We start from the raw sequence: 22493 nt of genomic DNA on the forward strand, positions 1-22493 counted from the left end.
TTCTTTGGACCTGTATCCGCTCTGACCAAGTGGTCTTTAAGATTTTTGTTTTTACGGTACGATAAAAGGGGCGGAAGCTTAAACTCTGGTACATCTTTAATAGACCTGCTTAGGATACCCCAGTTGTCCTTCAGGATACGTCCTATCTCCATACTACATCCAGAATATGTGGACATAAATGGTATCCTCTGAGTTTTTTTAGAGGTGGTATGTGTTATTTCAGTATTTATATGTAGGATTTTGTTCTTATGTGCATCTAATAATCTGCGAGGATAACCCCGCTCCCTAAACTTATCTGACATCGTATCCAGTGTAGTCTCCAACTCAGTGTGGTCTGAAACAATGCGTTTCGTACGGAGGAACTGCGAATGGGGGAGGTGTTTAACCAGGCTGCGTGGATGATTGCTTTCATAACGTAGGATAGTATTTCTATCTGTCGATTTGACATATAAGCCTGTGCCAACCATACCATCAATTAGCTTGACGTTCGTGTCTAGAAATGACAATTGCGTTTTAGAGTATGATATAGTATACTGAAGATCAGGATCTATATCATTCAAATATGTGTGAAACTCCCTCAATTGTAGTTCAGTGCCCGACCACAGGAGGAAGACATCATCTATGTACCGCCACCATCTAACAACATGTTGAAAGTGGTGGGATACATAGATAAAGTCCTCCTCCATGTGGCGCATATAAATATTTGCGTACGTTGGGGCCACATTGGACCCCATCGCAACGCCGCGTTTCTGATTAAAGAAGATATCTTGAAACAAGAAATAATTGTTTTCAAGAACCAATCTCAATAGGGTATTTATAAAACATTTTGCATTCTGTGTTATGGGTGAACCATCCAAGTATTTATTGACTGCAGAGATGCCCTTCTCATGCCCTATTGACGTGTATAAGGAAACAACGTCAAAGGACACGAGAGTGACACCGTGCAAGTCGCCAGCTTCAACTGACCTCAGTTGTTGTAGAAAATCGCCTGTGTCTTTAATGTAAGACTTTCCGGCCATTGAAAAATCCCTCAATATCCTATCAAGAAAGATGGATATTCTACTGAAAACAGAGTCAGAACCAGATACGATGGGGCGACCGGGGGGGTCCACAAGACTTTTGTGGACTTTAGGTAGTACATATATTACAGGAGTGATGGGGGATCCCACCGTCAAATACTCCCTCAATCCCTCATCTATGATACCCCCGGCCACCGCATCGGAAAGACTCTTGTTGATTATGTTCATAATGCGAAATTTCGGATCGCTCTGCAATACACTATATACATTTACATCATTCAATTGTCGTTCAATTTCTCTGATGTATTTGTATGTGTCAAGAACAACTACCCCGCCGCCCTTATCAGCTGGCTTAATGGTTAATAGGGAGTTGTTCTTGAGTTCGGAAAGGGCCTCAATCTCTGCAGTGGTCAGATTAGGATTGCATAATCGTGCCTCATCCCCTGATGTGGATTTCAGCATTCTGACGTCTCTCTGAACTGCAGAGATGTAGGCCTCAACCGCAGGTTCATCTATATTAGGAAAAAAAGCACTTTTGTTAGTTAAATTCAATCCTTTGAGTGAGAATTCGCTGGAGCATATTTGTGTATTTGCAAAACGTCCCTTAAAGAACACTTTCAATTTAATCAAACGAAAAAAATCATTCAAATCCATCTCTAGATCAAACCAGTTTACCTTAGTGCTCGGGCAAAAAGAAAGCCCCTTGGATAAAACACTTAGCTGGGCATCTGTTAATTCGACTGATGATAAATTAAAGACTATTGTCTCTTTCTCTGTGATGGCGTCTTTGTTGATTGTTGTCTGGTTCTGTTGTAACGTTGTTTTCCCTTGTCTTCTGTACCGGCGACCTCCTCTCCTGGTTCTGGATCTTTTCTTTTCTTTATGTCCGAGTCCACCCCTAAAAAAGCTTTATCTTCATCTATAGGGAGTTGTGTAAACCTTCTCCTTGACTTATTGTCACGATTAAAACTCGTAGATGGCTGATCAGTTTGCCATGTATAAATGTCACCTCGCTTATAATCATCTGCATCACGTGACCATTTGTTTCTTTTCCCCTCCTCCAGTTCCATCTGAAACTTATTAAGCTGATTTTTGACTTCCTCTTTATATAGTGCGAGGTCATCAGCAGGCATTTGTAAACATAATGTCCGTTCAACCTCCACCAGATCATCAGAGAGTGAAGCGACTTCTGTTTGAAGAAACTCAATGTTTAATAAAATATAATCAAGCGAATATCTGTTTGATAGTGTTCCAAAACGTTTACAAAACAGATCATTATTCGGAAACAGATTTGGGCGTAAATTTGAACGCATTCCCCTCGGGATTCTTTTATCTTTATAGTACTGTCCCAATGTGGCCATATGCAATTTCATTGCTATAAGTCGCCTAGATAACGCGACATACTTGCGTTTGAGTTCCTTGGCAGTTGGAGCCTGTAGAAATGAGGCATCGCCCTCAATCCCCCGCATGATGCGGTCGACCTCCTCAGCAGTATAGGTGCCGCCATTGGGTGTTTCCGTGTTTGACATGGTAAATTCTCCGGGTGTGCTCACTCGCAATGCCGATATTGTAGAGAAGAAAAAGTCCAGTGGGAGCACCAGCCAGCATGTGGGTGCAAGGTCCAACGTAGGGTAACGGCAATCCCCAATGGTATAGAGAACAAAGAAGTAGGACTGCACTCCAAGATAGTGATAAAATCAGCAAGTGGTTTATTCACCCATAATATGGCAAGTCTTGCGACGTTTCGGCTCACAAGAGCCTTCCTCAAGCATGGTAACAGTGAAAGTGAGAGCATTATAAAGGCATTTACAAAGTGTCCAACCCATAAGGGTGTGGTTACAATCAATTACAATTGCAAACATACGATGCATAGCAATACAAATAAAGTGCATGTGCATAAAGTGAGCAGTGGTATACAATTCATGACTAAGGGATGCCATCCCTACAAAGTGTATTAAAATGTATGTGATACTTCATCTAAGCTAAAATCACAATTATATAGGTGATAATATGATGAAGGTGGATCACAGAAGTCAAACCGTAGGAAGCAATGGGGCCCGCACATACCATGGTGTTCTTTGTGCGTCTCCAGGTCCTCATTGCGCATGACCACACTGACATCATCCGATGCATCACAGTGTAAAGGTCAAGCGCTCGCGCTCTGCCTGGGTCGACATGAGAGCGCCATTTTACATAAGGGAAATACACCTAAAGGTTACGTACAGGTTATCTATTTAACTGTTGTCCACACGGAACAATCATATCTCCGACCGCTGCAGGGATCTCCTACATATATCAGCAAATGGACAGGGGTCCCGTCCAAATGGGCGGGACACCTGACCAAGGCGCCACTACAAGCACAATTGCCAAAAAAATAGCAGTCGTAGAGGGATGATCCCTCAATTGTACCAACAACCTTATCTTGTTAAAATATAATGACATATCTGGAGTAACGCATTAATAAAAGAACGCTGATGTCCACCTCGGGTCGCATAGCTTCCAAAGGGTCTGATTCTAGGATCCACATCCAATTTAGTGAAAATATAAAATCCTAAAAAGCAGAGAAAAAATATTTTAGTTTCAAAATAGATCTTTTTCATAATTGTAGATAAATCTTTCACGGTTATCAAGCACCAATATACAAAAATGAGAAAGACAAAGCGCAAACATGCCAAGGGACCGGGGGTCAGCCACAGATCCTAGGTCTCTCACCTGAACTCAATATTGAGACCCCTGGGATGCAGGCTATCCAGATCATATATCCAGCGTAACTCTCTTTTCTTCAAGAGTGTCAGGCGATCACCACCTCTTCTAGGAAGCCTGACCTGATCAATGATCCAGCATCTTAGATCACGCTCGGAGTGTCCGAGGGATCCAAAATGTCTGGACACTGGTAGGTCAGTACGTTTCTTCCTTATTGAATTCCTGTGGTTATTCAACCTTACTTTCAATTCTGTGGAAGTTTCCCCGACATATAATAGGTTACAGGGACAAGCCAACACATAAACTACATATGACGAGGAACAGTTTAGATGGAACTTTATCGGATACTCTTTGTTGGTAAGCGGGTGTGTGAAAGATCTAGTTTTACATATATATCGACAATTGACACAACCGAGACACGGATAACATCCAAGTCCCGGCTGTGTCAATGTCCGCTGTATGCTGGTTTACTTTGGACCTGTATCCGCTCTGACCAAGTGGTCTTTAAGATTTTTGTTTTTACGGTACGATAAAAGGGGCGGAAGCTTAAACTCTGGTACATCTTTAATAGACCTGCTTAGGATACCCCAGTTGTCCTTCAGGATACGTCCTATCTCCATACTACATCCAGAATATGTGGACATAAATGGTATCCTCTGAGTTTTTTTAGAGGTGGTATGTGTTATTTCAGTATTTATATGTAGGATTTTGTTCTTGTCGATATATATGTAAAACTAGATCTTTCACACACCCGCTTACCAACAAAGAGTATCCGATAAAGTTCCATCTAAACTGTTCCTCGTCATATGTAGTTTATGTGTTGGCTTGTCCCTGTAACCTATTATATGTCGGGGAAACTTCCACAGAATTGAAAGTAAGGTTGAATAACCACAGGAATTCAATAAGGAAGAAACGTACTGACCTACCAGTGTCCAGACATTTTGGATCCCTCGGACACTCCGAGCGTGATCTAAGATGCTGGATCATTGATCAGGTCAGGCTTCCTAGAAGAGGTGGTGATCGCCTGACACTCTTGAAGAAAAGAGAGTTACTCTGGATATATGATCTGGATAGCCTGCATCCCAGGGGTCTCAATATTGAGTTCAGGTGAGAGACCTAGGATCTGTGGCTGACCCCCGGTCCCTTGGCATGTTTGCGCTTTGTCTTTCTCATTTTTGTATATTGGTGCTTGATAACCGTGAAAGATTTATCTACAATTATGAAAAAGATCTATTTTGAAACTAAAATATTTTTTCTCTGCTTTTTAGGATTTTATATTTTCACTAAATTGGATGTGGATCCTAGAATCAGACCCTTTGGAAGCTATGCGACCCGAGGTGGACATCAGCGTTCTTTTATTAATGCGTTACTCCAGATATGTCATTATATTTTAACAAGATAAGGTTGTTGGTACAATTGAGGGATCATCCCTCTACGACTGCTATTTTTTTGGCAATTGTGCTTGTAGTGGCGCCTTGGTCAGGTGTCCCGCCCATTTGGACGGGACCCCTGTCCATTTGCTGATATATGTAGGAGATCCCTGCAGCGGTCGGAGATATGATTGTTCCGTGTGGACAACAGTTAAATAGATAACCTGTACGTAACCTTTAGGTGTATTTCCCTTATGTAAAATGGCGCTCTCATGTCGACCCAGGCAGAGCGCGAGCGCTTGACCTTTACACTGTGATGCATCGGATGATGTCAGTGTGGTCATGCGCAATGAGGACCTGGAGACGCACAAAGAACACCATGGTATGTGCGGGCCCCATTGCTTCCTACGGTTTGACTTCTGTGATCCACCTTCATCATATTATCACCTATATAATTGTGATTTTAGCTTAGATGAAGTATCACATACATTTTAATACACTTTGTAGGGATGGCATCCCTTAGTCATGAATTGTATACCACTGCTCACTTTATGCACATGCACTTTATTGTATTGCTATGCATCGTATGTTTGCAATTGTAATTGATTGTAACCACACCCTTATGGGTTGGACACTTTGTAAATGCCTTTATAATGCTCTCACTTTCACTGTTACCATGCTTGAGGAAGGCTCTTGTGAGCCGAAACGTCGCAAGACTTGCCATATTATGGGTGAATAAACCACTTGCTGATTTTATCACTATCTTGGAGTGCAGTCCTACTTCTTTGTTCTCTATACCATTGGGGATTGCCGTTACCCTACGTTGGACCTTGCACCCACATGCTGGCTGGTGCTCCCACTGGACTTTTTCTTCTCTACAATATCGGCATTGCGAGTGAGCACACCCGGAGAATTTACCATGACAAACACGGAAACACCCAATGGCGGCACCTATACTGCTGAGGAGGTCGACCGCATCATGCGGGGGATTGAGGGCGATGCCTCATTTCTACAGGCTCCAACTGCCAAGGAACTCAAACGCAAGTATGTCGCGTTATCTAGGCGACTTATAGCAATGAAATTGCATATGGCCACATTGGGACAGTACTATAAAGATAAAAGAATCCCGAGGGGAATGCGTTCAAATTTACGCCCAAATCTGTTTCCGAATAATGATCTGTTTTGTAAACGTTTTGGAACACTATCAAACAGATATTCGCTTGATTATATTTTATTAAACATTGAGTTTCTTCAAACAGAAGTCGCTTCACTCTCTGATGATCTGGTGGAGGTTGAACGGACATTATGTTTACAAATGCCTGCTGATGACCTCGCACTATATAAAGAGGAAGTCAAAAATCAGCTTAATAAGTTTCAGATGGAACTGGAGGAGGGGAAAAGAAACAAATGGTCACGTGATGCAGATGATTATAAGCGAGGTGACATTTATACATGGCAAACTGATCAGCCATCTACGAGTTTTAATCGTGACAATAAGTCAAGGAGAAGGTTTACACAACTCCCTATAGATGAAGATAAAGCTTTTTTAGGGGTGGACTCGGACATAAAGAAAAGAAAAGATCCAGAACCAGGAGAGGAGGTCGCCGGTACAGAAGACAAGGGAAAACAACGTTACAACAGAACCAGACAACAATCAACAAAGACGCCATCACAGAGAAAGAGACAATAGTCTTTAATTTATCATCAGTCGAATTAACAGATGCCCAGCTAAGTGTTTTATCCAAGGAGCTTTCTTTTTGCCCGAGCACTAAGGTAAACTGGTTTGATCTAGAGATGGATTTGAATGATTTTTTTCGTTTGATTAAATTGAAAGTGTTCTTTAAGGGACGTTTTGCAAATACACAAATATGCTCCAGCGAATTCTCACTCAAAGGATTGAATTTAACTAACAAAAGTGCTTTTTTTCCTAATATAGATGAACCTGCGGTTGAGGCCTACATCTCTGCAGTTCAGAGAGACGTCAGAATGCTGAAATCCACATCAGGGGATGAGGCACGATTATGCAATCCTAATCTGACCACTGCAGAGATTGAGGCCCTTTCCGAACTCAAGAACAACTCCCTATTAACCATTAAGCCAGCTGATAAGGGCGGCGGGGTAGTTGTTCTTGACACATACAAATACATCAGAGAAATTGAACGACAATTGAATGATGTAAATGTATATAGTGTATTGCAGAGCGATCCGAAATTTCGCATTATGAACATAATCAACAAGAGTCTTTCCGATGCGGTGGCCGGGGGTATCATAGATGAGGGATTGAGGGAGTATTTGACGGTGGGATCCCCCATCACTCCTGTAATATATGTACTACCTAAAGTCCACAAAAGTCTTGTGGACCCCCCCGGTCGCCCCATCGTATCTGGTTCTGACTCTGTTTTCAGTAGAATATCCATCTTTCTTGATAGGATATTGAGGGATTTTTCAATGGCCGGAAAGTCTTACATTAAAGACACAGGCGATTTTCTACAACAACTGAGGTCAGTTGAAGCTGGCGACTTGCACGGTGTCACTCTCGTGTCCTTTGACGTTGTTTCCTTATACACGTCAATAGGGCATGAGAAGGGCATCTCTGCAGTCAATAAATACTTGGATGGTTCACCCATAACACAGAATGCAAAATGTTTTATAAATACCCTATTGAGATTGGTTCTTGAAAACAATTATTTCTTGTTTCAAGATATCTTCTTTAATCAGAAACGCGGCGTTGCGATGGGGTCCAATGTGGCCCCAACGTACGCAAATATTTATATGCGCCACATGGAGGAGGACTTTATCTATGTATCCCACCACTTTCAACATGTTGTTAGATGGTGGCGGTACATAGATGATGTCTTCCTCCTGTGGTCGGGCACTGAACTACAATTGAGGGAGTTTCACACATATTTGAATGATATAGATCCTGATCTTCAGTATACTATATCATACTCTAAAACGCAATTGTCATTTCTAGACACGAACGTCAAGCTAATTGATGGTATGGTTGGCACAGGCTTATATGTCAAATCGACAGATAGAAATACTATCCTACGTTATGAAAGCAATCATCCACGCAGCCTGGTTAAACACCTCCCCCATTCGCAGTTCCTCCGTACGAAACGCATTGTTTCAGACCACACTGAGTTGGAGACTACACTGGATACGATGTCAGATAAGTTTAGGGAGCGGGGTTATCCTCGCAGATTATTAGATGCACATAAGAACAAAATCCTACATATAAATACTGAAATAACACATACCACCTCTAAAAAAACTCAGAGGATACCATTTATGTCCACATATTCTGGATGTAGTATGGAGATAGGACGTATCCTGAAGGACAACTGGGGTATCCTAAGCAGGTCTATTAAAGATGTACCAGAGTTTAAGCTTCCGCCCCTTTTATCGTACCGTAAAAACAAAAATCTTAAAGACCACTTGGTCAGAGCGGATACAGGTCCAAAGAAAACCAGCATACAGCGGACATTGACACAGCCGGGACTTGGATGTTATCCGTGTCTCGGTTGTGTCAATTGTCGATATATATGTAAAACTAGATCTTTCACACACCCGCTTACCAACAAAGAGTATCCGATAAAGTTCCATCTAAACTGTTCCTCGTCATATGTAGTTTATGTGTTGGCTTGTCCCTGTAACCTATTATATGTCGGGGAAACTTCCACAGAATTGAAAGTAAGGTTGAATAACCACAGGAATTCAATAAGGAAGAAACGTACTGACCTACCAGTGTCCAGACATTTTGGATCCCTCGGACACTCCGAGCGTGATCTAAGATGCTGGATCATTGATCAGGTCAGGCTTCCTAGAAGAGGTGGTGATCGCCTGACACTCTTGAAGAAAAGAGAGTTACGCTGGATATATGATCTGGATAGCCTGCATCCCAGGGGTCTCAATATTGAGTTCAGGTGAGAGACCTAGGATCTGTGGCTGACCCCCGGTCCCTTGGCATGTTTGCGCTTTGTCTTTCTCATTTTTGTATATTGGTGCTTGATAACCGTGAAAGATTTATCTACAATTATGAAAAAGATCTATTTTGAAACTAAAATATTTTTTCTCTGCTTTTTAGGATTTTATATTTTCACTAAATTGGATGTGGATCCTAGAATCAGACCCTTTGGAAGCTATGCGACCCGAGGTGGACATCAGCGTTCTTTTATTAATGCGTTACTCCAGATATGTCATTATATTTTAACAAGATAAGGTTGTTGGTACAATTGAGGGATCATCCCTCTACGACTGCTATTTTTTTGGCAATTGTGCTTGTAGTGGCGCCTTGGTCAGGTGTCCCGCCCATTTGGACGGGACCCCTGTCCATTTGCTGATATATGTAGGAGATCCCTGCAGCGGTCGGAGATATGATTGTTCCGTGTGGACAACAGTTAAATAGATAACCTGTACGTAACCTTTAGGTGTATTTCCCTTATGTAAAATGGCGCTCTCATGTCGACCCAGGCAGAGCGCGAGCGCTTGACCTTTACACTGTGATGCATCGGATGATGTCAGTGTGGTCATGCGCAATGAGGACCTGGAGACGCACAAAGAACACCATGGTATGTGCGGGCCCCATTGCTTCCTACGGTTTGACTTCTGTGATCCACCTTCATCATATTATCACCTATATAATTGTGATTTTAGCTTAGATGAAGTATCACATACATTTTAATACACTTTGTAGGGATGGCATCCCTTAGTCATGAATTGTATACCACTGCTCACTTTATGCACATGCACTTTATTTGTATTGCTATGCATCGTATGTTTGCAATTGTAATTGATTGTAACCACACCCTTATGGGTTGGACACTTTGTAAATGCCTTTATAATGCTCTCACTTTCACTGTTACCATGCTTGAGGAAGGCTCTTGTGAGCCGAAACGTCGCAAGACTTGCCATATTATGGGTGAATAAACCACTTGCTGATTTTATCACTATCTTGGAGTGCAGTCCTACTTCTTTGTTCTCTATACCATTGGGGATTGCCGTTACCCTACGTTGGACCTTGCACCCACATGCTGGCTGGTGCTCCCACTGGACTTTTTCTTCTCTATATATATATATATATATAATTATTTTTTTTTTAGCTTTTTTACATTAAAGTGGCTAACTTGCAGGATAACAGGCTTATATACTATGTTACTATGTAGTTCTACCTTTCATTAAAAAGTGGTTTGGGCAAACTAACAAACCATGATGATTTCGGATAGGGCTACAAAGCACAGCATAGGTAAAAAAAAATATATACCGGATATTAATGTTTGAAGAGAAGTGCAGCATATCAGTAGATGTTTTATGAGGATATACAGTGAGGAACAGAAGTATTTGAACACCCTTGCGATTTTGCAAGTTCTCCCACTTAGAAATCATGGAGGGTTCTAAAATTCACATTGTAGGTGCATTCCCACTCTGAGAGATAGAATAAATAAATAAAAATTCAGCAAATCACATTGTATGATTTTTAAAGAATTTATTTGTCTTGCACTGCTGAACATAAGTATTTGAACACCTGAACACAGCAAGAATTGTGTCTCTCAAAGACCTGTTACTGTACCTTTTAAAAAGTCCACCTCTACTCCACTCATTAAGGCTACTTTCACACTAGCGTTCGGGGTTCCGCTTGTGAGCTCCGTCTGAAGGCTCTCACAAGCGGCCCCGAACGGATCCGTAGAGCACCAATGCATTCTGAGTGGATGCGGATCCGCTCAGAATGCATCAGGATGGCTCCGCTTGGCCTCCGTTCCACTCAGCAGGCGGACACCCGAACGCAGCTTGCAGCGTTCGGGTGTATGCCTGGCCGTGCGGAGCCAAACGGATCCGTCCAGACTTACAATGTAAGTCAATGGGGACGGATCCGTTTGAAGTTGACACAATATGGTGCAATTTCAAACGGATCCGTCCCCCATTGACTTTCAATGTAAAGTCTGGACGGATCCGTCTGACTAACTTTCACACTTAGAATTTTTTCTGAACTATAATGCATGAAGAGGGCACTGGCTATTTGTTCAGTCCCACTAGCTCAACCATCATCCTACCCCCAACCCCACATCCTAACCAAGAAATAAACACACCACACCACTGCTTGGATTTAATCGGCCACAGCAGCCGTTTATTGAATACATACAAAATAAATAACATAAGTTAACCCCTGACGAGGGAGGTCCTAGAAGCCCCAATAACTCCATAAACACTGGAACACCTGCGTCTCCATCTTGCCCCCAGCCGTTGAACCCAGCTCGGAGGCAGCAACTGATGGAACGCGTAATTAGTTCCTACCAGCTCCTCAATGAGAGTCCAGCCCCTCCCGCGGGGCCCTCCCATCCTCAGGTACCACCATATTCCTCCACTTCAAGGACCTCCCCCGCCTCCACGACTGCCGCGACATATAACACAACAACGCTCTCCTCATTCCACCTCCACTAGGGTCGGGTGGGTGGGCGTTTGTCTCCCCTGGCCGCACTGACCTCACTTCCGCCTCCTTCCTCAGTCACTGCTCCGGCCACGCCCCCCGCCGTCCTGGCAACTCCCGCCTTACCTCTTACACCGCCCCCACAAACATCTTAACCCTTTCCTCACCAGTCCTTCACCGCCCGGCCTCTTCATGCGCGTCCTCCCCCACCGCTGCGCTCCAGTCCGGCCTGACTTGAAGAGGGCACTGGCTATTTGTTCAGTCCCACTAGCTCAACCATCATCCTACCCCCAACCCCACATCCTAACCAAGAAATAAACACACCACACCACTGCTTGGATTTAATCGGCCACAGCAGCCGTTTATTGAATACATACAAAATAAATAACATAAGTTAACCCCTGACGAGGGAGGTCCTAGAAGCCCCAATAACTCCATAAACACTGGAACACCTGCGTCTCCATCTTGCCCCCAGCCGTTGAACCCAGCTCGGAGGCAGCAACTGATGGAACGCGTAATTAGTTCCTACCAGCTCCTCAATGAGAGTCCAGCCCCTCCCGCGGGGCCCTCCCATCCTCAGGTACCACCATATTCCTCCACTTCAAGGACCTCCCCCGCCTCCAAGAACGCGCAGCTTGACAACCTCAACCCTGCGCGTCCCTCCACACCCGCAACGCAATTTCAACACCACTCTGGATCCCCAGAGCCCACAAATCCGTACCAACCGCATTCAGGTGCACTCCATCTGCTCTCCAAAATGCACCCTCGCCTTTCTCCAACACCTCATGCCGCACCACCACACCGCCATTCCTTGCCATAAACCGGCCAACTGCTCTGTTCACCTTAATCCGCGCCTTATTAAGGCTCTCCACTGACCTCGCACCTCTCCACACCTTCCGCGGCACAATGTCTGACCAAACTGTTACGATCCCCGGAAACAACGCCCAAATCCTGAGCAAGTCAAACTTGACGTCACGGACCAATTCCCTAAAAGGACGCTTACCCAAATCATTCCCCCCTACATGTAAAAACTAACACATCCGGAGGGCGATCCAATCGCACGAAATGATGCACTCCCGCAAAACACCACCCCACAACATACCTCTAACCCCTAACCACCTGACCGTAGCGCACTCCGGACTAAAACCCAACTGTCGCCCACTCGGCCTTACATCTGCTCTGATCGCACCCCAGAACACATAGGAGTGCCCCAGAATCCATACCAAAGCCGCCTCCGTCCGACCTGTGAACACACAAAAAAGAACAAATTAAAACCCACCTAACACCAACCGTACCACTACAATAGCGCTGGCCTCACATATGATTTGAACCGCACCGACTCCCAACGCCCAATCCTCCTAATCACCTCCTCACTGGCGCCCCACCTGGCTGCCTCAGTTGCCGCGCCAATTCTGAACGAATGACCAGAATACTCCTTGACCGGCACGCCCAAAAGCTTCAAACATTTTTTAAAAACCGCCAGGAACTGAAACCTGGACAAAAAGGAGCCATCCTCATGCCTAAGGAAAGGAACCTCATTATGCGGTAGCCCCGCACCGTAAGACCCTGCACACCGCACCGGACACATACTACAACCTGGTACCTGGAACAACGTAAAACGCTGCCCCCTGCCCTCCTGATCAGTTTTTGATCTCCGAATCCGGACATACACCCTATCCCCAGCTAACTCAACATCCTCACTCCTAAGTCCACCTGCTCTCCTCACACTGTCACACACCAACTCCCCCAAGCGAAAAGCACCGAAAAACGCCAAAGCAAATGCAGCCCTGAACAGCACTAACTCCCAATTGGAACTACAAACACAACTCAACCTCTCACCCATTTTCACCAGCAACTCGAAGGACACCGGCCTCCGATAATCCGGCACCCTGCCTGCTCCCCTACGCCACCCTTTCAACACCTGCCTAACCAAAAAACCCTTAGTCAAATCCGGCAACCCCCGCAACTTAAAGCCAAACGCTACCCCCGCAATCAAGTGGTTCACCTTTGACACCGACCACCCCTCACCCTTCAACTGTCCTAACAACATCAACAACCTCACATCACCATCCCCTACACCAGCCCCCCAGGACCCGTTCCAAGATTCCCAAGTCGCCCACGCCTTACCATACTCCCTCCAGGTACCCGGGCTCAACGAATCCCTCAACATCACCATCACTTCTCCTCCAGGATCCCCCACAGCCACGGCGGACACTCCAGACCTTCCGGTTCCGCCTCTGGCGCAAGAAGCCGAAACCGCTCCCACTGTAAACGAGAAAGAGAATCCGCCACTGAATTAGACACACCAGCCACATGTTCTGCCACCAACCACATATTAATCGACAAACATCGCAATACCAGAAACTGTAACAGCCTAACCACCGGCGGGGAAGATGCGGACAAACTGTTGATAGCCTGAACCACCCCCAAATTGTCACAATGAAAACGCACCTTCCTGTTTTCAAATTTCTCACCCCACAATACCACCGCCATCACAATGGGAAAAAGTTCCAACAACGCCATGTTCCTCACCCAACCCCGACTTACCCACGAATCCGGCCATACCCCCGCACACCATTGTCCTTGGCAATAAGCCCCAAAACCCACTCCCCCCGACGCATCGGTGTACAACTCGAACTCCACACTATCACACAACTCCGCCATCACTAAAGACCTGCCATTGTACTGACCCAAAAACTCTGCCCACACCCTTAAATCCCCTTTCAACTCCTTGCGCAACCTGATAAAATGATACGGCGCTGACACCCCCGCCGTAGCAGCAGCCAGTCGTCTACAAAAAATTCTACCCATTGGCATAATTTGACAAGCGAAATTTAATTTACCCAACAATGACTGCAACTCCCTCAGCCTAATCTTCTCCCTGCCCAAGGCCCTATCAATCTCCAAACGCAAATCCACCAACTTATCCAGCGGAAGCCTGCACTCCATCCGCTCAGTATCTATGACAATCCCCAAAAAACACAACTCTGTCACCGGCCCAAACGTTTTCTCATGCGCCAATGGTACCCCAAAACGCGCAAAAAACCGACTGCACCGTGTGCAGCAACAAAGAACACACCCGCGAATTCGCCGGCCCTAAACACAAAAAATCGTCTAAATAATGGATAACGGATGAACAACCTGAAACTTCCACCACTACCCATTCCAAAAACGAGCTGAAGGTCTCAAAATATGCACATGACAGAGAGCACCCCATCGGCAAACACCTATCCACGAAATATTCGCCATCCCAAAAACACCCAACAAACCCATGCTCTCCACGTGTACCGGAAGCAACCGAAAGGCCGCCTCCACATCCACCTTAGCCATCAACGCCCCCTGCCCCAACCGCCTCACCCATCTTACAGCCGCATCAAAGGAGGTATATACCACCGAACAAAGTTCAGGATCTATACCATCATTGACCGACGCACCCTTTTGGATAAGACAAATGATGAATGAGCCGAAACTTATTCGGCTCCTTCTTAGGCACCACACCTAACGGGGACACCCTCAAACCCAGAATCGGCGGCTCCTTGAAAGGACCCGCCATCCGCCCCAACTCCACTTCCTTCTTTAACTTTTCCGCCACAACCCCTGCGTGAACAAGCGCGGACCTAAGATTCTTAAGAACCGTAGGCCCCGCCGTAACCACTGATGGAATACGAAAGCCAAACCTAAAACCATCCCCCAACAACCCGGCTGCCACCCGATCCGGATATCTATCTAGGAACACCTGCATCTCTTCCACCCGCACCGGCGTCCGTCCCTTTTCCAGCACCATCACCCCCCCTATTCTTACCCCCTTTGAAGCAACGGTTAGCTCCATGGGCTCCCCCACACCCCGTGCACTCGTGCTTAAATTTGCACTTGGCACCAAATCTGCAACTTCCTTCATTAAAAAGGAAGCACAACCCTTTTGCCGATGCTGCTGCCAACGCCCCGGGGGATGACCCCCCGGACTCCCCCCGAAAGGACTGCCCAGCCCTAGGAGGCGCCGTCACCCTCAACCACAACCCAATATCCTTATGATCCCACCGGATATCAGGCCTCACCGCCTTACGCTGCCGGAACTGCTCGTCATAACGGAGCCAGCCCGCACCCCCATACACCCTATAAGCCTCTCCTATAGCGTCCTGGTAGCAAAAAAGCGCCGAACAGCATTCCGGCGCCCGTTCACCAATGACACTTGCTAATATGGCAAACGCCTGTAGCCAATTAGCAAAAGTACGTGGAATCAATCGATGCCTCCGCTTATCCTCTTCCTCCTTTTTCCCATCATCCTTCTTACCCCTATCCAGGTTAAACCTTTCCAACGGGAGCAGCGAGAATATCTCCACATACTCCCCCTTCCAGATCTTTTCTCTCACTTCCTGCTTTAAATGAGCCCCCAGCGGCCCCTCAAAGCACACGTACACCTCACCCCGAGCCCTATCATCCAACCTTTGCCCCTCCTCCTCCCCCCCCGCTTGCGTCTCCACTGACACCGACCCTGCCCCTGCCGTACCAACCTGCGTCCCTGACCCTAGCCCCGGCACCACTCCCCACCCCGGCAAAGGAGACCCAGCGCCAGCACCCATACCTGACAACCAACCCGCCAATCCCCCCAAAAAACTGCCCCAAACCTTTACCAAATTCACCCATGTTTTCACCCCCCCCCCCACCCGGGAAACCCTGAGCTAAAACAGATCCCCAACCAATCTCACCAGGCACCGCGGGCGCTGTGACTCCCGCTGCCGTAGATCCTGACTCCCGCCGTAATGCCACTTCACCCTCAAAGCTCCTGGACGTCGACGGCTGCTCCTCCTGGACCATCTGCACGACCCTCTGCACCACGCTGGCTGGACGCCTGGACGAGACCGCAGCACCCACCACCGCAAGGGGATCTTCCTCCACGCTGCTGGAATCTTCTCTGGGCCTGCCCTGGAACTCCTCTCCCCTCAGAGCAGCCCGAGGAACCCTGATACTATCTGACTGCCGAGTGGACCGCCCGCTTAAGGAAGGCCTGGGCCGGTCCACCGTCCCTGGTCCCGCATCCGAGTCGACTGCTGCAGGGAACGGGGGAAGGGGCGTCCCGCTCCTATCAGGGCCCCGCCGAGAATCGGGATTCCTCCCACGGCGAGAGCGGCTCGCAGGAGGCTGAGCGGCCGCTCTCCGCCGCCGAGGGTCCACAGGGGGGCTCCCTATTCGGCGCCGGGCCCGGGGGGTGATTTCAGGGCTTAGGCGTGCCGGCGGGATACTCCGCCGCAGCCGGGCAGCCCTAGCAATGGGGGTAGCCACCGGAGCAGGCGATACAATGCAGGCGCCCACCTGCTCCTGTAGCCAGCCAGGCCCCCTCACCTCCGCTTCTCGCCTCAGCCTCTCCAGCATCTCCTCCACCGACATCCCTGGCGCCGACATCATGAGGCCCGTCCTGCACGTTTGTCTCCCCTGGCCGCACTGACCTCACTTCCGCCTCCTTCCTCAGTCACTGCTCCGGCCACGCCCCCCGCCGTCCTGGCAACTCCCGCCTTACCTCTTACACCGCCCCCACAAACATCTTAACCCTTTCCTCACCAGTCCTTCACCGCCCGGCCTCTTCATGCGCGTCCTCCCCCACCGCTGCGCTCCAGTCCGGCCTGACTGACTGATCTGTTCTGAACGGATCCCAACGTTTGCATTATAGGAGCGGATCCATCTGTGCAGACACCAGACGGATCCGCTCTGAACACAAGTGTGAAAGTAGCCTAATCTAGCTTAGTAGCACCGGTCTGAGCTCTTTAAAGACACCTGTCCACCCCACAGTCAGTCAGTCGCCAACTACTACCATGGTTAAAATAGTTTGAAATTCTCCTGATTCCCAGAATGAAGAGATAGTATTAGGGCTCATGCACACAGCCCTAACTGTTTTGAGGTCTGCAAATTGCGGATCTTCAAAACACGGATACCGGCCGAGTGCATGTCGCCATTTTTTTTTTACTGCAGATATGCAGATATGTCCTATCCTTGTCTACACACCGGACAAGAATAGGACAAGTTCTATTTTTTGCGGGGCCATGGTACGGACTTGAGGGTGTGCTGTCCAGATCTTTTGCAGCCCCAATGAATGGGTCCACATCCGATCCGCAAAAAATGCCAAAGATCATGCCAAAAGTATGGCCATGTGCATGAGCTTTTACTCTACTGGGTGCCAATTCTTAAAGAGTTAGAAGTTTCCGTAATCTGAAATCACAATTAACCTTATACAGTATATTTACAATAAACCTGTACAAAAGTTTTTGATCATTTTTAATACTGTTCAGGGAGTATAGATTCCCTTTTCTGATGAAGATTTTTGTGATGCCACCCTAGCAATGTTTCTGTCTAGCTGAATGAATGACCCTAGAGGCTGCATTGTGACCCATTTAGTTACCCTTTAAAATAGCAGTGAACATTAAGGAATATAAAATCTTTTGATTCGAAGGAAAAAGAGAAAATGTACCCAACACACATGAATAACATCCTCAAAATGACAAACACTGTCTTTGAAAAATAGAAGAGGCGTCTAGAAGAGGAATATATACATTGTCACCAATCATTGTGATGGACATGTTCAGTGCTCCCTATTCTAAATTCTATCAACAGCCACTGCAAATCAAGTTTATAAAAGGAGAGAGGAGGGTAACAGTGTCTTTACATAAATGCTGAATATGAATCGGTATCAACACAGCATTTATGAGCGAGGAAAGAAGAGTGGTGGTGATATAAAGGAAAAAAAATACAGAACAAAAGGAAATATTGCCATAGAAATGAAGATAAAAGGAAATGTTTCCTGCCCACCTAAACTATATGCTGGTGAAAGAATCTTTTGCAATTTAACAAGTCAATAAAAAGGGTAGTGCTTGTGTCACAATAAGGGGCTTTTTTCGGAATGTTCCGTTCATGTATTGTATGACAGTTTCCAGCATTGTCATGGTAACTGGTAGGTGCACTCAGCTGCTAAAAAGTGAATGACTTTAGAAAAGAATTCCTGACATTACAAATGCAGATTATAATGTTAAAGAGAACAAGGATTGCGCTGGGGTCAGAGTTATAAGCACGGATATGGTGCACAGCCATACAGATGAAGAGTTTGCTGTAAATCTGTATCTAATTGCCCTTTAACATTCATTGTAATAATTGCAGAATTATAATTTAACAAGAAGACATTTTAATCTGAAAACTCTGTTTTTCATTGTTTCTTTTATAAAAATACATACGTACGTAAGAGCAAGAATGGCCTGGGTCACTAGCCTCGGTACCACCATTTTAAATGGCTCTTTCTATACTTCTAGTCTAAGTCTGCACCTTTAGTTTCTCTTAATGCTCTCAGAAAAAACATCTATTTCGGTGATGTCATCGGCGCAGGCGCACTGAGGGAGTTCTGAGGAGGCGAGCCTCCTCATCTCAGAGCGCCTCCGCAGAATGAACACAGGCGCGCGATTTTAAAAATGTCGACAGGGCTGGCCGGAGGAGGAGATCCCGGCTGGCCCTGTCAATCAACACGACGAGGGGGCGGTTTTCTGCAGCTGCTACTAGCAAGTAGCCGCCCTACTTGCTGGTAGAGACCTAATTTACATATTATAAAAGTTTGTTTTTAGAAGAAACTGCTGAATCAAAGTAACACCATTATATTTTCATATAAAGCAGGATAAGTAATTTAACTAGCCCAAAAAAAAAAAAATGACTTTAGTGGGGTGACAGAAGCCCTTTAAAGATAGGCTATTGCAGTACCCCATTGCAAAGAGGTATCTGCAATTTTGTTTGTAATGTTTGTACTGTTTGCAATGCTAATGTATTGTACTAGCATGTCTAAGCATGAGACATGTATGGCCAGAGTTAACCATTCTGCCCCAGCCCTCTCTGGAGCTTACGGTGTGGGCTGGCTCCATCCCTTAGTTCCAGAGTTCTCTAGTCAATCTAGCTGTAGAGAGGAAGGAGTTAGGAAGCAGTCTCCATGTGCTCCGCTCCCCCAGACTCCAGTTTCAAGTCTAGGAGCCTTCGGTACCTCCACAAGCTACAATGAATGAAGCAGGATGATCTAAAGGAGAATTGCATAGCTACAGTGTAGGAGTCAGCAAGGTAACCAGCATAAAGCATTCTAGACCATGCTGCTGTAGGGGGTAACATGTTAAGACACCCCCTACACCCCAGACATGGATACTACAGGCACGGTTGCCAGACTGTAATTGCTAGTTAGAGATCTCAGTTATAGAGGCTTTAGCAAGACAAAGATTAATCAGAGGCATTTAACATAAAGAGTACTCCAAACTACTATCAGGCATTTTGAGCTAAGAATAATTTTTCAATTGGTCTTTATTAAAGATATGGAGCTCTTTTTTCTGAACATAGCTGAGATGCTGTAGTAGCAGCCTCTGGATTTTCACTCTTTTGTCAGTTGGGGAGCTGACGGGCTTTTTTCTCCTAAAATGGCTGCTGCACGTGTGAGGACATGGAGAAAGGAACTCTGAGAAGGCGGGATCACCCATATGACATGCATGCAGCCAATCAGCAGCCAGCCCTGTGATGTCACAGCCCTACAAACAGCCATCTTAGATTCTGCCATTTACCAGTGTACTTAGTGCAGGGAGAGACATCTGCAGGCACTAGGGAACAGTGTTAGAAAAAACGTCATTGTGCTAAAAAACCGATTTATAAGTGCAGGGAAAGGATAGGGATGAATAATTTTTACAGCATTTATGTAGAACAGGGTTCAGTAGGGGAGGTTACAGACTGGGTAATACCAAAAATCTTGTAACCCCTTGCTGCACTGACTGGGGATCCAAATTGCCATTATACAGTTCTGTCATTCCAGCAAACCGTTCTTGTTATTGGGGTGCAAGTGCTGTTTGATACAGGCATTAACAGGGTTTATTATAAGGAAATATTTCTACATCTTATTTGCCCTTGTGCTGTGCAGTTATATGTTAAGCACTTTTTGCCGTATATTAGTGGCAAAAGAAAAATATATTAACCGTCCAGCATTGCACTTATCTCTTTAAAAGCCTTTTGTGTAGTGTAAAAGTAGAAAAAAATTAGGGCCTGATTGCCGTTCATCGGTGCAGTGATATATTCTACAGCTCTGTTTGCCGTGTATTAGTGGTGAAATAAAAATATATTCGCCGTCCAGAGTTGGACTTATCTATTGAAAAGCCTTTTGTGTAGTGTAAAAATAGAAAAAAATTAGGGCCTAATTGCCGCTCAGCTGTGCAGTGATATATTTTACAGTCCTGTTTGCCGTGTATTAGTGGCAAAATAAAAATATATTCGCCGTCCAGCATTGCATTTATCTGTTGAAAAGCCTTTTGTGTAGTGTAAAATTAGGGCCTAAGGCCTCATGCACCCAACCGTTGTTCATCCGCGGCCATGATCCGTGTTTCCTGTCCGTCAAAAAAATAAGACCTGTCCTATTTTTTTGACGGACAACGGTTCACGGACCCATTCAAGTCGACTGGGTCCGTGAAAAAACACGGATGCACACAAGATTGGCATCCGCGTCCATGATCCGTGGCCGTTGGCAACTTTCACACAGACGGATCACAGTATATTCTAACACAGACGCGTTCCCATAGTGATGGGGACGCTTCAAGTTAGAATATACTGAGAACTGTGTACATGACTGCCCCCTGCTGCCTGGCAGCACCCGATATTTTACAGGGGGCTGTGATCCGCACAATTAACCCCTCAGGTGCCGCACTTAAAGGGTTAATTGAGCGTATCATAGCGCCCTGTAAGAGATCAGGTGCTGCCAGGCAGGAGGGGGCAGACCCCCCTCCCCTGTATTTAACTCATTGGTGGCCAGTGCGGCCCCCCTCCCTCACCAATATTATATTCATTGGTGGCCAGTGCGGCCTCCCCTTTTCCCCCCCTTTCCTAATTAAAATCACCCCCCCATCATTGGTGGCCAGTGCGGCCTCACCTCTCCCCCCCCCCCTAGTTAAAATCACGTTCCCCCATCATTGGTGGCCAGTGCGGCCTCACCTCTCCCCTTCCCCCCCCAGTTAAAATCACGTTCCGAAGCCCCCATCATTGGTGGCCAGTGTGGCCTCACATCTCCCCTCCCTAGTTAAAATCACGTTCCCCCATCATTGGGGGCAGCGGAGAGTTCCGATCGGAGTCCCAGTTTAATCGCTGGGGCTCCGATCGGTAACCATGGCAACCAGGACGCTACTGCAGTCCTGGTTGCCATGGTTACTTAGCAATTTTTAGAAGCATTATACTTACCTGCGATGTCTGTGACTGGCCGGGCGCTCCTCCTACTGGTAAGTGACAGGTCTGTGCTATAGGCAATGTGCCGCACTTCTCTTTCAGTGACGTCATCGGCGCAGGCGCACTGAGGGAGTGCTGAGGAGGCGAGCCTCCTTCTCTCAGAGCGCCTGCGCCGAATGAAGACAGGCACGGGATTTGAAATGCTGACAGGGCCAGCCGGAGGAGGAGAGCGCTCGCTCGCCCTGTCAATCAACAGGAGAAGGGGGCGTTTTTTTTTTGCGGCGGCTACCAGCAAGTAGACGCCCTACTTGCTGGTAGTGAAGTCATTTGCATATTTTAAAAGATCGATTTTTAATGAAACAAAGCCACAGACAAAGGTAAGAGCCCTATATAGGGAATAGTCATTCAATAAGGATTTTAACGAGCCCAAAAATGAAAAATGTGTTTTGGGGGTGACAGAAGCCCTTTAAAGAAAAATCTGAAACCAAAAGTATCGAGGACTCTAGTACAGACATACAGTTGCAATAAAAAGTATGTGAACCCTTTGGAATGATATGGATTTCTGAACAAATTGGTCATAAAATGTGATCTGATCTTCATCTAAGTCACAACAGTAGACAATCACAGTCTGCTTAAACTAATAACACACAAAGAATTAAATGTTACCATGTTTTTATTGAGCACACCATGTAAACATTCACAGTGCAGGTGGAAAAAGTATGTGAACCCTTAGATTTAATAACTGGTTGAACCTACTTTGGCAGCAATAAC

The sequence above is a fragment of the Bufo bufo genome, chromosome 3, assembly GCF_905171765.1.
Source record: "Bufo bufo chromosome 3, aBufBuf1.1, whole genome shotgun sequence".
Classification (NCBI taxonomy): Eukaryota; Metazoa; Chordata; class Amphibia; order Anura; family Bufonidae; genus Bufo; species Bufo bufo.